Source organism: Erithacus rubecula (assembly GCF_903797595.1).
Source record: "Erithacus rubecula genome assembly, chromosome: 4".
In the NCBI taxonomy this organism is placed as follows: Eukaryota; Metazoa; Chordata; class Aves; order Passeriformes; family Muscicapidae; genus Erithacus; species Erithacus rubecula.
In genome coordinates, this window is record NC_136686.1 from 11,848,402 (window position 1) to 11,861,530 (window position 13,129).

The 13,129-nt window shown below is 43.5% G+C and overlaps 1 protein-coding gene across 2 annotated transcripts in view; it reads right to left on the reverse strand.

The window, feature by feature from the left end:
• The window catches only part of PRR5 (proline rich 5), an 88,901-nt gene extending 76,977 nt beyond the window's left edge, over positions 1-11,924 (reverse strand). Inside the window, exon 1 of one of the 2 annotated variants that reach the window (XM_079304814.1) lies at positions 11,777-11,924. The gene's annotated coding sequence lies outside the window, so the exon portion shown is untranslated. The remainder of the gene's footprint in view (positions 1-11,776) is intronic. The other variant, XM_079304817.1, reaches the window with a different exon arrangement.
• Positions 11,925-13,129: the final 1,205 nt, after the last annotated feature.

A 13,129-nucleotide genomic window follows, 5' to 3' on the forward strand; every position in this document is an offset into this window, starting at 1 on the left:
TCTGCCATGTCAGTGATACTCAAGGAAATGAAAAAAAAAACAAACCAAAAAGCAACAACAAAACAAAACAAACACGCAAACAAACAAAAAAACAACAACAACAACAAAAAAAAACAACCCCAGACAAAAGGAGCCCTAAAAAGTGAAAGACAAAATCAAAGGAAAGGGAACCACTCCCTCCCTTCCAGCCCTCCAAGTCCATTTTCTGCAGGGATGGAGCAGTCTGTAGGCAGGCCTTAAAGGGCTGATTTAATATGCTGCCTATCTAAGGTGGTGGGATTTGACCAGACATCTTCAAGTTTTGGTAAAGAAAAAAATGCAAGAGCTCCTCTTGCCCTGCCTGTCCTACTACAGTAACAGAAAAAGGATGAGCTGGATCCAGCATAATATTAAAAAAAAAAATCCAACAGAATTAAAGAAGAGTGTAAGTGCACTTTATTTCCCTACATAAGTCATTTTCAAGCCTTGAAAACTTGGGTCAATCCCTCTTATATGTATTTGTTTCTAATCTTTACTTAATTTGACTTCTACTTTGGTACAAAGCTGAGAAAAAGGAGGCAGATAAAGGTTAGCAGAGAATGTGAAATCACCTGCAAATGAGAGATTAACATAGAGGACTTTGTGCTCATAGAAAACATACAAAGAAAAGTGACAGGGGAGATGCTGCCAGGGAACCATGAAAGCACAGCTAACAGCATACTGCAGGAGGCAATAGGCAAATACACCAGAGGGAGTCAAGGATTTTTGATTCAGTAAAAAGCTCTGCTTGTTTCTGTTTGAGCACAAATATTTTTTTGTGTAACCAGAGGACCACCAGGCTTGGTACTCCCATAAGAGGAAGGCTTTTCCCCCAAGATGCCATTAGCCAGACTGCACAAAGGCATTTTGGTGGCTGAACTAGAAATAACTGAAATGAAGGCCACTAAAGGTGATGGGTTGAAATGTTGAGTTCTTAAACTGAGTTTTTAAACTGCTTTAGCTTCACGGTGACTTCAGAAGACCCAGGTTTTCTTGGGAATCGTTTCTGTCTTTGTTTCCTGCGGACATTGTCCCCTACTGTCTGACCTTGCTGGGACAAGGTACAAGGGCACAGTAAGATGCATCCAGCTGTGCTGTGCCAGTATCCATCTTTTGCTGAGGTACCAGACAGCAGCAATGCACTTCACTTAGGTGAGATACTGCAGGGCTGGCTGTTCCCTAAGTTATTACATTCATAAAGGATTTAGTAAATATTTCCCTTGTATTTCTTCAGGCTTGCAATATTTGCTCTTATATTTAGTAGAAAGTAAAAGACTCCAACATGACCCAGAACCTTAATTCACACGATTCTATCTTTTAGGCTGTTGCACAGCTCCATTCATTAAAATGGGCAACAGAAAAACATAACCCCAGAGAGTAATAGGTTTACTGTAGTAATTTACAGTTCTGACGTGCACTGTGGGGTTGGCTGGAAAGGTGGAAAAAGGCTGACTGGCAACGTAGAGGAAAACCAATCTGGGCTGCAGATGAGTGGGAAGACATTGCCACTCGGGTAGAGAAGCTCCCTGTGAAAGTCCGTCATGTGGATGCCCATGTTCCCAAGAGTCGGGCTAATGAAGAACACAGGCACAACGAGCAGGTAGATCAGGCTGCACAGATAGAGGTCTCAAAGATAGACTTAGATTGGGAACACATTGGGAGAAGTGTTCCTAGATCGATGGGCCCACGATGCCTCAGGTCATCAGGGCAGAGACGCCACCTATAAGTGGGCACAAGACTGAGGGGTGGATCTAACCATGGACAGCATCTCTCAGGTTATTCATGACTGTAACACGTGCGCTGCCATCAAACAGGCCAAGCTGGTGAAGCCCCTCTGGTATGGGGGGGCGATGGTCCAAATATAAGTATGGAGAGGCCTGGCAGATTGACTATATCACACTGCCTCAGACCCGCCAAGGCAAGCGCTACGTGCTGACCATGGTTGGAGACCTACCCTGTGCCCCACGCCACTGCTCGGAACACCATCCTGGGCCTGGAAAAACAAGTCCTCTGGAGACATGGTACCCCTGAAAGAATTGAGTCAGACAATGGGACTCATTTCAAAAATAGCCTTATAAACACCTGGGCTAAAGAACATGGCATCGAGTGGGTGTACCATATTCCCTACCATGCACCAGCAGCTGGGAAAGTGGAATGGTGCAATGGTCTGCTTAAAACCACCTTAAAGGCACTTGGTGGGGGGACTTTCAAGAACTGGGAGATCAATCTACCAAAGGCCACATGGTTAGTGAATACCTGAGGTTCCACTAACCGAGCAGGCCATGCCCAATCAGAGCCCTTGGAAACACCAGATGGAGATAAGGTCCCAGTGGTACACCTGAGAGGCATGTTAGGGAAAACTGTCTGGCTGAACTCTACCTCCAGCAAAGACAATCCTGTTCGTGGGGTGGTTTTCGCTCAAGGACCAGGTTGCACTTGGTGGGTGATGCAAAAGGATGGAGAGACCCGATGCATACCCCAAGGGGACCTTGTTCTAGGGTGAACTATCTATGATACTGCGCCTGTAACTGCATGCATGTATATAATTTAACGGTTTCCATGATGTAGCACTTTGTCAGGGAAAAAAATCGGGGTGGATAATGTTGGGGGTTGAGTGTTTTTCTATTACTGTATCAATTTAAAGATTTTTTCCCATTATCATGCCAATGGATCTGACCGGGTTACAGCCAGGATCTTTGATGACTCTAGACAAAAGGGGGAGGTGGGAGCGGCCTCCGGAGTGGCCTCTCGTGCTTCCGTAGGGGACTCGTGTTTCCGGGGAGCTCGGAGAAGGCCGTCCTGTCTCCAGCCCCACGCGGTGGAACACAGGAGAGCCAGACCCCCTGTGATCACCAGCCATGCCTCTGCAGACACAGCTGATCACCCGGCCACAAAACGGTGAGCGAGGAGCCGCCCGCTCCAGCCCGTTCTCACCCGAGACCAACGTCGCCGCTGCAGCCCCCTCCTCCCCTCCCCTCCTCCGCTCCCGTCCGCCTCTCTGCAGCAGCCGGGCTTTGCTCTGCAGCACCGTGGACCGAGCACAGAGAGCATGCCTGCAGCTAAAGAAGGGACTGGAACCGAATTATCTGTTCTGTTTTGTTGGCAATTCTGACAACTGCTGTTGTTTTGTGCTTGTACGGTTAGATATATTAGTAAAAGAGCTGTTATTCCTACCCCCTTATCTCTGCCTGAGAGTCCTTGATTCAAACAATTATAATACCTGGGGGGAGTGGAATTAAAGCCTCTATTCCAAAGGAAACTTCTGCCTTTACTGGCAGACGCCTGTCCTTTCAAACCAGGACAAGCACTCACATGCTAAAGATTTCTCTTCTCAAGGTAGAAAGATAAGCACTTTGCTATAGTCAGCAAAAGAAAGTCTTTTTAAAGTATAATCAAAGCAAGTCTCTCTCTCTTAAACAGTTTCAAATGTCCCCTATGACTTTGCAAATCCTGACCAAGGGCACAGTCTTGCAGCACACTGTGATGCTCAGTGGTATGAACTGACTTCAAATTCCATTAAATCCACTATTTTTTTCCATTCTTTATCAGCTTAATAAATCAGCTCCACTGCTGTCTCATTCATAGAGGCAGGCAGGAAATTGTGCATCATAGCAGATGCAGGAGTTAGAAAAAACCCAAAACACTAATAAGGGGGAACCAAAGCAAACGCTTTTATTTGCTGATATCTGGAATCTTTGAATGTATGCACAGAGCTCTGCAACCAGCCAAAGCAGTAGCAATGATTACCCAAACTCCCTCACGTCCCTCCAAGAGGTCTCCTAATTACTGCGGCCATCCCAAACCACAACCTGCCTCCAGACCATATGGGATCCCGTAAAGAATTGGGGTATACCCAAAGATCGGACCACTGCCCCAAGTTATATATATATTGTTCTCTAGAGCTTGTGGATAGAAAGCCATTCTGAGCTCTTCAAGGCTCTACCAAATATATCTCACCAGGTTTTGCAATACTTAGGTGGATCAAACAGGAATCCCAAGTTATTCCATTGGCCTTCAGGGCTATACAGCATTCTACACATTCCCTGTAAGAGCATGAAGCAAGGAGTATCCAAGGGTATGTCCCAGAGTTTAAAGCTGCATCCAAACTTCCCAGCAGCTTATGGCCACCTCAAAGAGGCCATCCAGGGTCTGGTGCACATTCTCCTAGCTGAAAAGGATGGCAAGCCTCATACATATTTTTCAACAGCTGCGTCAGTACAAGAAATATATCATCTAGATGCATAATGTGTGCTTCTGCTATTCCACTCAATTCCCCAAACAAGGTTACACCAAGCTCTAAGAGAGGACACACGGCACACCCAGGAGAGCAGTGGCTGCTGGTTTAGGAGTAGTGGCTCAGCTATCACGCTCAATCTGTAAACACCATGCGTCCGTATATTTATCCATGTACATCTGCATGGAAAACTAAAGGAAAAACAAGGAATGCTTAAGAACGCTTAATAAATTCTTAGGGAAGAGCCTAGTTCATGCCCTAACATCCACAAGCTCCATGCCTCTGAGCCCCTCCTGCCCACAAAATTGCTCTCCAGCCTCAAGTCTTCAAAGAGTTCAGAGTGCTCCACACACAGGAGGTCTGGGTTCAGCAACGCAGTGATTTGCAATTTCAGTGCTTTTATCATTCTTTGTGCCCTAATAGACTTTAGGACAAGAAATTAACCTTTCTAGTTTAACCATCTGTGAGGGAAGCAGGATATCCTTCTACACAGGATTACAAGATATTAGATTATTTTAGTTTTTAAAATGTTTTTCTCCTTTTGTTTAAAACTGTGAATGGAGAAGCTGTTGAAAGGCAAGCAAACAAGAAGGCTAGTAGGAGGGACACTCAACTTCAAAGCATCTATCAGCCCATTTGCTTGAATGAGAGGAAAAGCAAGGAAGAAGACAGGAAAGAGCATCACATTTTTGCCTATGCATGCAGATGATAGGTAGTCTTTATAAACCTAAATTCTTGCATCTTCCAACAAGCACAATAATTTTTTCAGCAACAATGGTGCTCAGCTTTAACTATTATTTCCCTAAATTGAAGATTTACTTTCTAAATGGTGCTGAAGTGGCAACTGAGTGTCAGTAGAGGTCTGAGTACAAGGCAGTTAAGAGGAATCTCCCTCATTTAGCCATAAAAGGAAAGTGTTAATGTGCAAGGCAGGGAATGCACTTTGCTTTGTGTTTATTCTCAGCCTAGCACAGGGTGGTCTTAGTGCCTCAACTCAGGGATTTAAAGGCACCAAAAAAAAAAAAAATCACCAATAAACAATAGATACTAAGACAGATAGATGAGGAACTGGAACTATTTGTTAAATAAACATGACAAAGCCTAATAGAATTAGCATCTGTGGGACGTTCCATATGCTGCAAAATAATTAGCAAGGCCAGAATTAAAATGTGAATGATCAAGAAACCTTCATGAGAATTCAGGGAAGATCTCAATGTATTCGGAGAGAAGTAATAGCTCTGCAATTCAGTTACATCTCCCATTAAGCACTGTTAAAAACTCCATGAAAGGGAAATGAAGTTAATTGAATTTAAATCAGCTAATAAATATTTTTTTGCATACTCTTTTTCCAGAAAAGAAAAATTTAAAAAATTATGCCAGGAGTGTATTACCAATATCAAAAACAGCAAAAGAAAGAATTTACTGTACATGAGTACAATAAGCTAAGCATAAATCTTGTATCTTATTAATGTCTGGGATAATTCTTCAAATCAAATATTCAGGTAAACTGGGAAATGGTGACTGAAATATAGTATACATGGGAAAAAGGTTAAATACCTTTTAATACCTGGATTAATATTTGCTGTCTGTGTAACTGCAGACAATGCTGGTAGTCATACAAACACACACTTAAGCCTGAGTATCTCCAGGAAATAGCTTAATAATGATAAATGAACAGAAATCATGCAGAATACAATAGAAAATCAGCTCACACTGAAATTATACATGACAGAATTAATTTGGGAAGCATGCTGCAATGCCAAATTTGATTCATAGAAGCAAACCTCACTAATTCGGGCCAACATCTGGCTTCTTACCTGAACTTTCCAAACCGTTTCTCAGTTATACAAAACTGGCTTGGATATTTTATAAGAACCAAGTCTCTCTCAAATTTTCCACTATCATCAAGGATGCCAGAATTACCACAAGAACGTATTTTTCCTGGCACTGTGAACTGGACTTATTCAGAATTCACTGATAGGTGTCCTGGTTTGAAAGCCAGGTATCTGCCAAGAAAGGTGAACTACACTACAGGATAATTTATACCAGGAACTTCATGAGTAGTGGTTTTGTTGTGCCAGTCCAAACAAATAATCTGTTACATCTGATAACCCACCAATAGCAGCCTTTGCCTAGCCCTCCACAGCAAATATGAAAATAAATTTAGAAAAAAAACCAAAACACCACACAACCCAGCAAAACAAACAAGCAAAACCATGCCAACAAAGTCTGGTAATGATCAGTGCAGCAGTCAGGAGTGCGCAAACACTTTGCCCTGAAGTTCTTAGAGCCCATATTTTAAAAACTAATTGTTTCTATACACCCAAGTTATACCTATGCAGACAACAGTGGGCATTCTTTTAAAGAGAAATTAGGAGGCAAAATTTATTTACCTGATAATCACCATATCAAATCAGTTTTCTGGCATTTCTCTAGATCAGGTTATAGAACTTTAAAACAGGAAAAAAGTGTCCTTCTAGTCTTCCTGGAGAAAGCCTTAACAGAGTATTTTACAGAAAGAAAAGTTAATACAATGTTGAAAGGAAAACCAGCAGTATTGCCTTTCAGAGGGAGTGGATGAGCATATCCAAGGTGGCCTAACACAGCATCTGGAAGTTGCTTAACTTCTCTCAGTTTTCTGATTTCCTTTGCAACCAAGACAGCAAAATCTCAGAATTTCTTTTCTTCTAAATCTTCACTACAAATGGATGACACAGGAAGTGAAAACCTTATTCCAAGTCACCAGATAAGGAACTTTGGTGACTCAAGTTACACTTAAAGAAGCTTATCCTCAAACCAGAATTGTAAATGCTTGTCCATATATTACCTGCCTGCCCTTCAATAAACCATTAATGCTGAAGACAAATAAACTGTCTCAAATTTTTAAAGCAGCCACTATGAATTAGAATAAACATACTCCTCCCTATCTAGCAACAACATACCATCTTGGAGCCCTTATAACTCCACTAGTTCTGCAGGAAGAGCATTTATATAAACTCTTAGTTTATTGTGGGATATAACAAATTTAGTGAAGGAAAGATTGCCTGTTACAACATCAAATCACCAAAGAGACACAGGTTATCATAAATTGTACTTCTCAGTGGTCTGATCAGACTGAAACAGAACAATATCACAACTTTGCAGTAACACCATAAAGCCCAAAGCTGCACAACCCTCTGAAATGGCTCTTCACACTTTAGCAACAAGTCGTGCCTATTACTGGGCTCAGCAAAGGAAGAGGCAACTGCTGACCAAGACTAGTCATTAAGGCTTTTTTGCCAGTAATGGCTGAAACTTAAATGGCTGTTGCTTTTCAGTTTCTCTCTAAGAGAATAATTCAGCATGGGTCCAAGAACACAAATTAACAAAGACAATGCAAACCCAGTAATATTTCTAGCCCAGCCTGCTATGCTCACCACTTCTATCACTTGCTTTCTCCCATATTCCCTCACCACATGATCAGAACAGAGTTCAAGATACTCCAGCATTTGTTTTACAGAATAACAGCAGACGTGCCAGCTGCCAGCAAATGCTCGTGTACTTCCTGGATCAGAGGCTAAAGGTGAAATGAGACCTATTAATTCATTCATACAAATCCAAGCTACCAGGGAATGATTGCCCTTCCAGCAGACTACAGAGGGGGGCTTAGCAGCCAACTCCCAACAGAGGACCTGGCTTTGTTTCCAAAACCTCTACCCTAATCCTCAGCCAGGGAAGATGTGACTCCAAATGACCAGCCCTGCAGAACATTTTTCCCAGTTCTATGTGAGTGTTACACAACACGAAATGTTACCACCATTTTTCATGGAAGATTATTCAGCATCATTGCAAGCAGCTTTTCTTAATGTTGAAGTTACCTTCTCTTTTGCTGTCCATTATGTCTAATCGCGCCCTCTTGCAAAGGCTAACATATTATGTTTCTTGAGCAATCATACCTGAAATCAATGGAGTCTTTACCTCTCAGATAATCTATATATAAAGTATGCTTAATCATTCCTCAGAAATAAGTCACTTTGCTCTCCTAATCAGCTCCTTCCATTCCCTAAGAAAATTTCCAAGGGCAAGTATTTACAGTTATGCCAGGGAGCCAAAAGCATCCACACTGCATATGTAAAGCCTCCTATTCATAACTCAGATATTGTGGACCACTGTGCTGTCAGTACTAGTGCTGCACTGCAGCAGCCACAGCCAAGCAGATTTGCTCTAGCCCTGTGACTGCAGGTGCTCTTTCACACCTAATACGCACATTAACCTATCAATAATTTTCTTCTCTTTCCAACCCTCAGTCTCACAGATTGTTCTGCATCATTGGTCTGTCTGCACAGGGACAGTTTATCGCCAACAACTGCAGGCACCTAAGTTTGACACATGAAAAGGTAAAACCCACCAATCTCTTCTGATGCCTTCCATGGTATTTTGACAGAAAGTAAACATCTTTCAAGTGAAAATATCTCAGAATTCTAAAATTGACATCCCATTTGTTTTCAGAACTAGTCTTCATTTCAGATCCATAATCATTAAAAGAAACAATCTTCAACTCAATAGTCTGAGCAGAGGAATGCCCAGCACCACTGTGGCGTTTTCAGTTAGCTGTCAGGTTTCATTTAGCTTTCTGCACTGGTCCTACAGCTTGGTCCGCCTGCAAACTTCAAATGCAAATGTATTACCAGGATGGCATAAGAGAACAAGACCAGAATTTTTCCTCACATGATACTCCTCACTTGGTTCCATTCAATTCCCTTTTCCTCATTCCCACACACAGAGATTTGCTGCTACTAAAAAAACGAAGGCTTAAACAAAAAAATCCTACTATTTTTTCGCCTCACTCTTCTGTTTAAACAAACCTAAACCACAGCTTAAATAATGCTTTATAATTGCCTATAGCTCCAACATGAGACACAGAAAAGGCAAGGAATTTCTTTAATAGAAAGGAATAACTTAATTCAAATCATTCCCATACACTATTTTTCATCTTTTAAGAGCTAAATATGCACTATCTAATTAATTACTCTTTTAGCAACACATCAAACTCATTGGTCTTTCTCTATGAAATGGTGGAAAGCAAATACTTCCAACAGAACGTGCGGCTGGACAAGCATTTGTCACTTTTTCTCTTCTTTGTGCTCAGTGTCGATGAGTCCTGGGCCACAGGTATAGGCAGCTCTCATAATTCAACAGTTCCTTGAGAGGCTGTGACAGGGCTATTAGAGAGGCAAATTTTTCACTGAAAGCTTTTATGAAGGCATTTATTGAGCATTGACATTGAAGGACTTCAAACAGTGTTAAATGATCAGAACCAGATCTAATAGTTCTCCCCTGGTGCAAAGATGTTGTCACCGACGTGTGAGACCAGCCACTCATGTAAATGGAGGCACAACCTCAACACAGCTCAGCAGTTTGTGCTGAGCTACATAGGATCAGAACACATTCTAGAAATTATATGGTACAGCTAAACAAGCCCAAATTTTCACTTTAAAGAACAGCTTTTCGATTTGTGTTTATGATTTATTATCAAACACATTCACAAAAGTGATATTTTAAAGGAAAATAAAGAAGTAGGCCAGGTCAGCAAGCATGAATGATCCAAGAGTCCATCTCTGGACCAATCTATCTTGCCGCAGTTAATATCCATATTTAACTCTCCTGTTGAAAGAGGAAACACTATTTTTAGCCATTACCTATTACTTTTGTTCAGCGATTAAGTGCCACATACAGTTCTATTACTGTATTTACAGACCTATTCATCAATTTCGACTGCTTCTACATTACAAAAAAAAAAAAAAAACTTAAGTAATTTTACTGGCATGCCTTATTGTGGCTAGATTTTACAACTGCATTTCTATCTGTTGCAAAAATTAAATGGAAGTGCCTCCAGAATGGAAGTGATAGGAGTTATGACTGCAACCCAAGAATCAGATTTTTTTAAGTGCTCAGGGTATGATTTTCTTACGTGTTGATGATTGAGAACTTGGCTTACAACAAACACATTTCCCTCACTGTCTCCCAAAGTACTCTGGATATAAAAGTCAGAATACTGAAAAGAAAGACCTGAAAATCTACCAAATACAAGCTAGGAGTGTTCAAAATCTGGCTCTGCCTTGGGTGATGAGCAAGTACTTCTGGAAATTCCTCTTACACTCTGTCTGCTCGGCAATATCTTTTTTACTGAGTTCCACTGGGACTGTCTTAATTCCATACTCCTTCCAGAGTTTTCCCTAATTAGATTGTTAATAAGAAACAGCGAGATAAAGCACTAAGTCACTCAATCAACTATGTATATTATAGATATGAAATCCCTGCCAATACATGCTTCATAATAAACCACTTATCACTAGACTACCACAGAGGAGCAAGGCTTATACACTGTATTCACCTGACCCCTAGAATTAAGTTTTAGCTCTGCACTGGCTACAGGAGAAGTCACAAGCAATGAACAGCTTTGCCAGGCAGTACCACAGCTCTACATTCAATACACGCACTAGACGACAAGTGTGTGCATTATTCTATAGCTGGCCTACAGCAAACTATTCCTTTAATTAAAGTTGCAAGAAAGCTGCCTAATCATCACCTAACAATCATCTTTTCCTAAAAGCTAACAGACAGAAGCAAGATAAGAAATGACAAGAATTTGTTTTAAATGAAGCATCAAAATTTAGTTTTAGACTTATCTTCTATTATTCCTCAACCTGTTAGAAAACACAAAACCTGACTGTTTCCTGCAATTTACTATGACTTGCTTACAAGTATGCTAGCTGGAAATGATAAGCATTAGGAAAGCTAAACAATTTCATTTAACCATTTTTTAAGGTTGTTTTCTCTTGTTGCTTCTGCAATATCAAAACACAGGCACACATCCAGCCTAATACATTCCTGAAGAACACGAGGACACCCGACGCTTACCAACGATCACTTACAGCTGCCAAAACCAACAGCGACCGCGCACACACGCACATACTGAAAGGGACAAGCCCATCTCCTGCAGGAGCCATGGGAGACTGTGCACTTTAGGGTGGAAACATGCAAAATCATTCTACAAAAAATATTTTACTCATGCATGGAGGTCTTACTTGCGTGAATAAAGCTTACAGCAGCCAGACCACAGGAATCACATTTACAGCCAAGTCCAGTTACCTGAGATCGCTATTCCAGACTGAAAGAGAAGGAGAGCAGTGTCTGCACAAACACTGAATATTCACGCAGGGAGTAAAACCTGGGAGCTCCAGCATTCCCAGGGAGCTTCCGAAAGACTGCCAGGGCTGTGTCTCAGCGCAGCTCACAGCCATAAACAAACCCAGGAGACCCCCGCGCCCGCTGCTCTCACCGAGAGCCCCCGACCTTCCGCCGCCTGGCCGGGGGTGCTCGAAGCCGCTTCCCGAGTTCCCGACACCGCAACCCACGTCCGCCGAGGCGGGGGCCAAGTATAGACCTACTCCCCCTTCGCACAGCTTTCCAGGGCGAGCCCCGGGTTGATAGACCCGGCGGTGGTATCATCCGCTTCCTCCGGACCGCATGACCCCCACTCACCGCGCCCGACCCCGGACGGCGCCTCCGAGGGAAGAGCTGGAGGCGAGGCCCGGCCCGGGAGGGGGGGCGAGTGCAGACCGACCACGACGACTCCTCCAGCCCCACCCGGGGCAGCAGCAGCCGCACAATGCGCGGCCGCGGCAGCCACGCCGGCGGGGCGGGGATGGGCGGGCCGGGGGCGGCCCGCGCCGCCGGGAGGGGCGGCAGGGAGGAGTCTGGCTGCGGGCCAGGGCCTCAGGGCCGCTGGATCGCCCGACCTCAGCCTGGCAGGGCGCTGCGGTGCCCCCAGTCGCGGAGTGGGTCTCGGCCGGTCCTGTGCCACGGCGGCCAGGCACCACTGGGCTTGTGGGGCAGCCCCCGGTTTGTCCTGCGGAACAAGCCCGGCCAATGGGCCCTTTCCCTGCCCCAGCCACAGAGGAGCAAGGGAGCAGCGGCCAAGCAGCGACACAGACGCTTCGTGCCTACGAGAAAGTGCAGGTGTAGGCAGCAGCGCATTCACGCGTGTCAAGGAGAAATGATGCTGCGCCAGGTGCTCCAGTGCTGGAGGAGCCGGAAGGCCACTAGGAAGCATTACGCCTCCTTCCACTGGGTGTGCAGCGGCCCCGGTGAGGGTTTTGCTGGAGTACGCAGTGCCGCGTGGGACTGCCGGAGTGTGCTTCATGGCCCCGAAACTGGTGGTGTCGCCAGGGCTGGAAGGGGTAATTTTGATCTGAGTTATGGGATTTTAGGTGCATATTACAAGGCTTTAAACCAGAGGAAGATTTATAAAATCACTTCCACCTTGACTTTCAGCCACATCAAATCATAGCTTGGTTAGGATATCTGACAGGCACTGGTCTCATACCTGCTTCAGCTATCCTGCTTGAGGGAATGACAGTGCCAATAAGCAAGTTCAAGTGATAGCTGTGTTCGCATGTTAATGCTACTGTATCACGTCACAGTACCATAGATTTCAACCTATGTATTCTTAGGGACTGCTCGTGCTTCCCAGTCTTCCATTAGAAGCTGGACATCACCACTTATTGCAACAATTTGATCCAGTTTGCATTCCAACTAGAATGACTTCAAATGGTGGCAATATATAAAGGAATCTAATAGAGGAGAAGTAAGGATCATATTAAGGAGTCCTCCTTGACAATGTTCAGGGCAAATTATTACGTTTAATAGGAATTGTTGTCTATTTCCTGACTGCAAAGAAAACAGCAGCAGTGTATGAGTTGTTATTGGATCATCATATATACCAGCCAAATTCTTGATGTCTTTTGTGATTAAATAGTGAAATGACCAAGTTCATGACTAAGTAGTCCAAGAGTCATGTAAGTCACAAAGCTACAATCCAGCATGAAAGTAAGC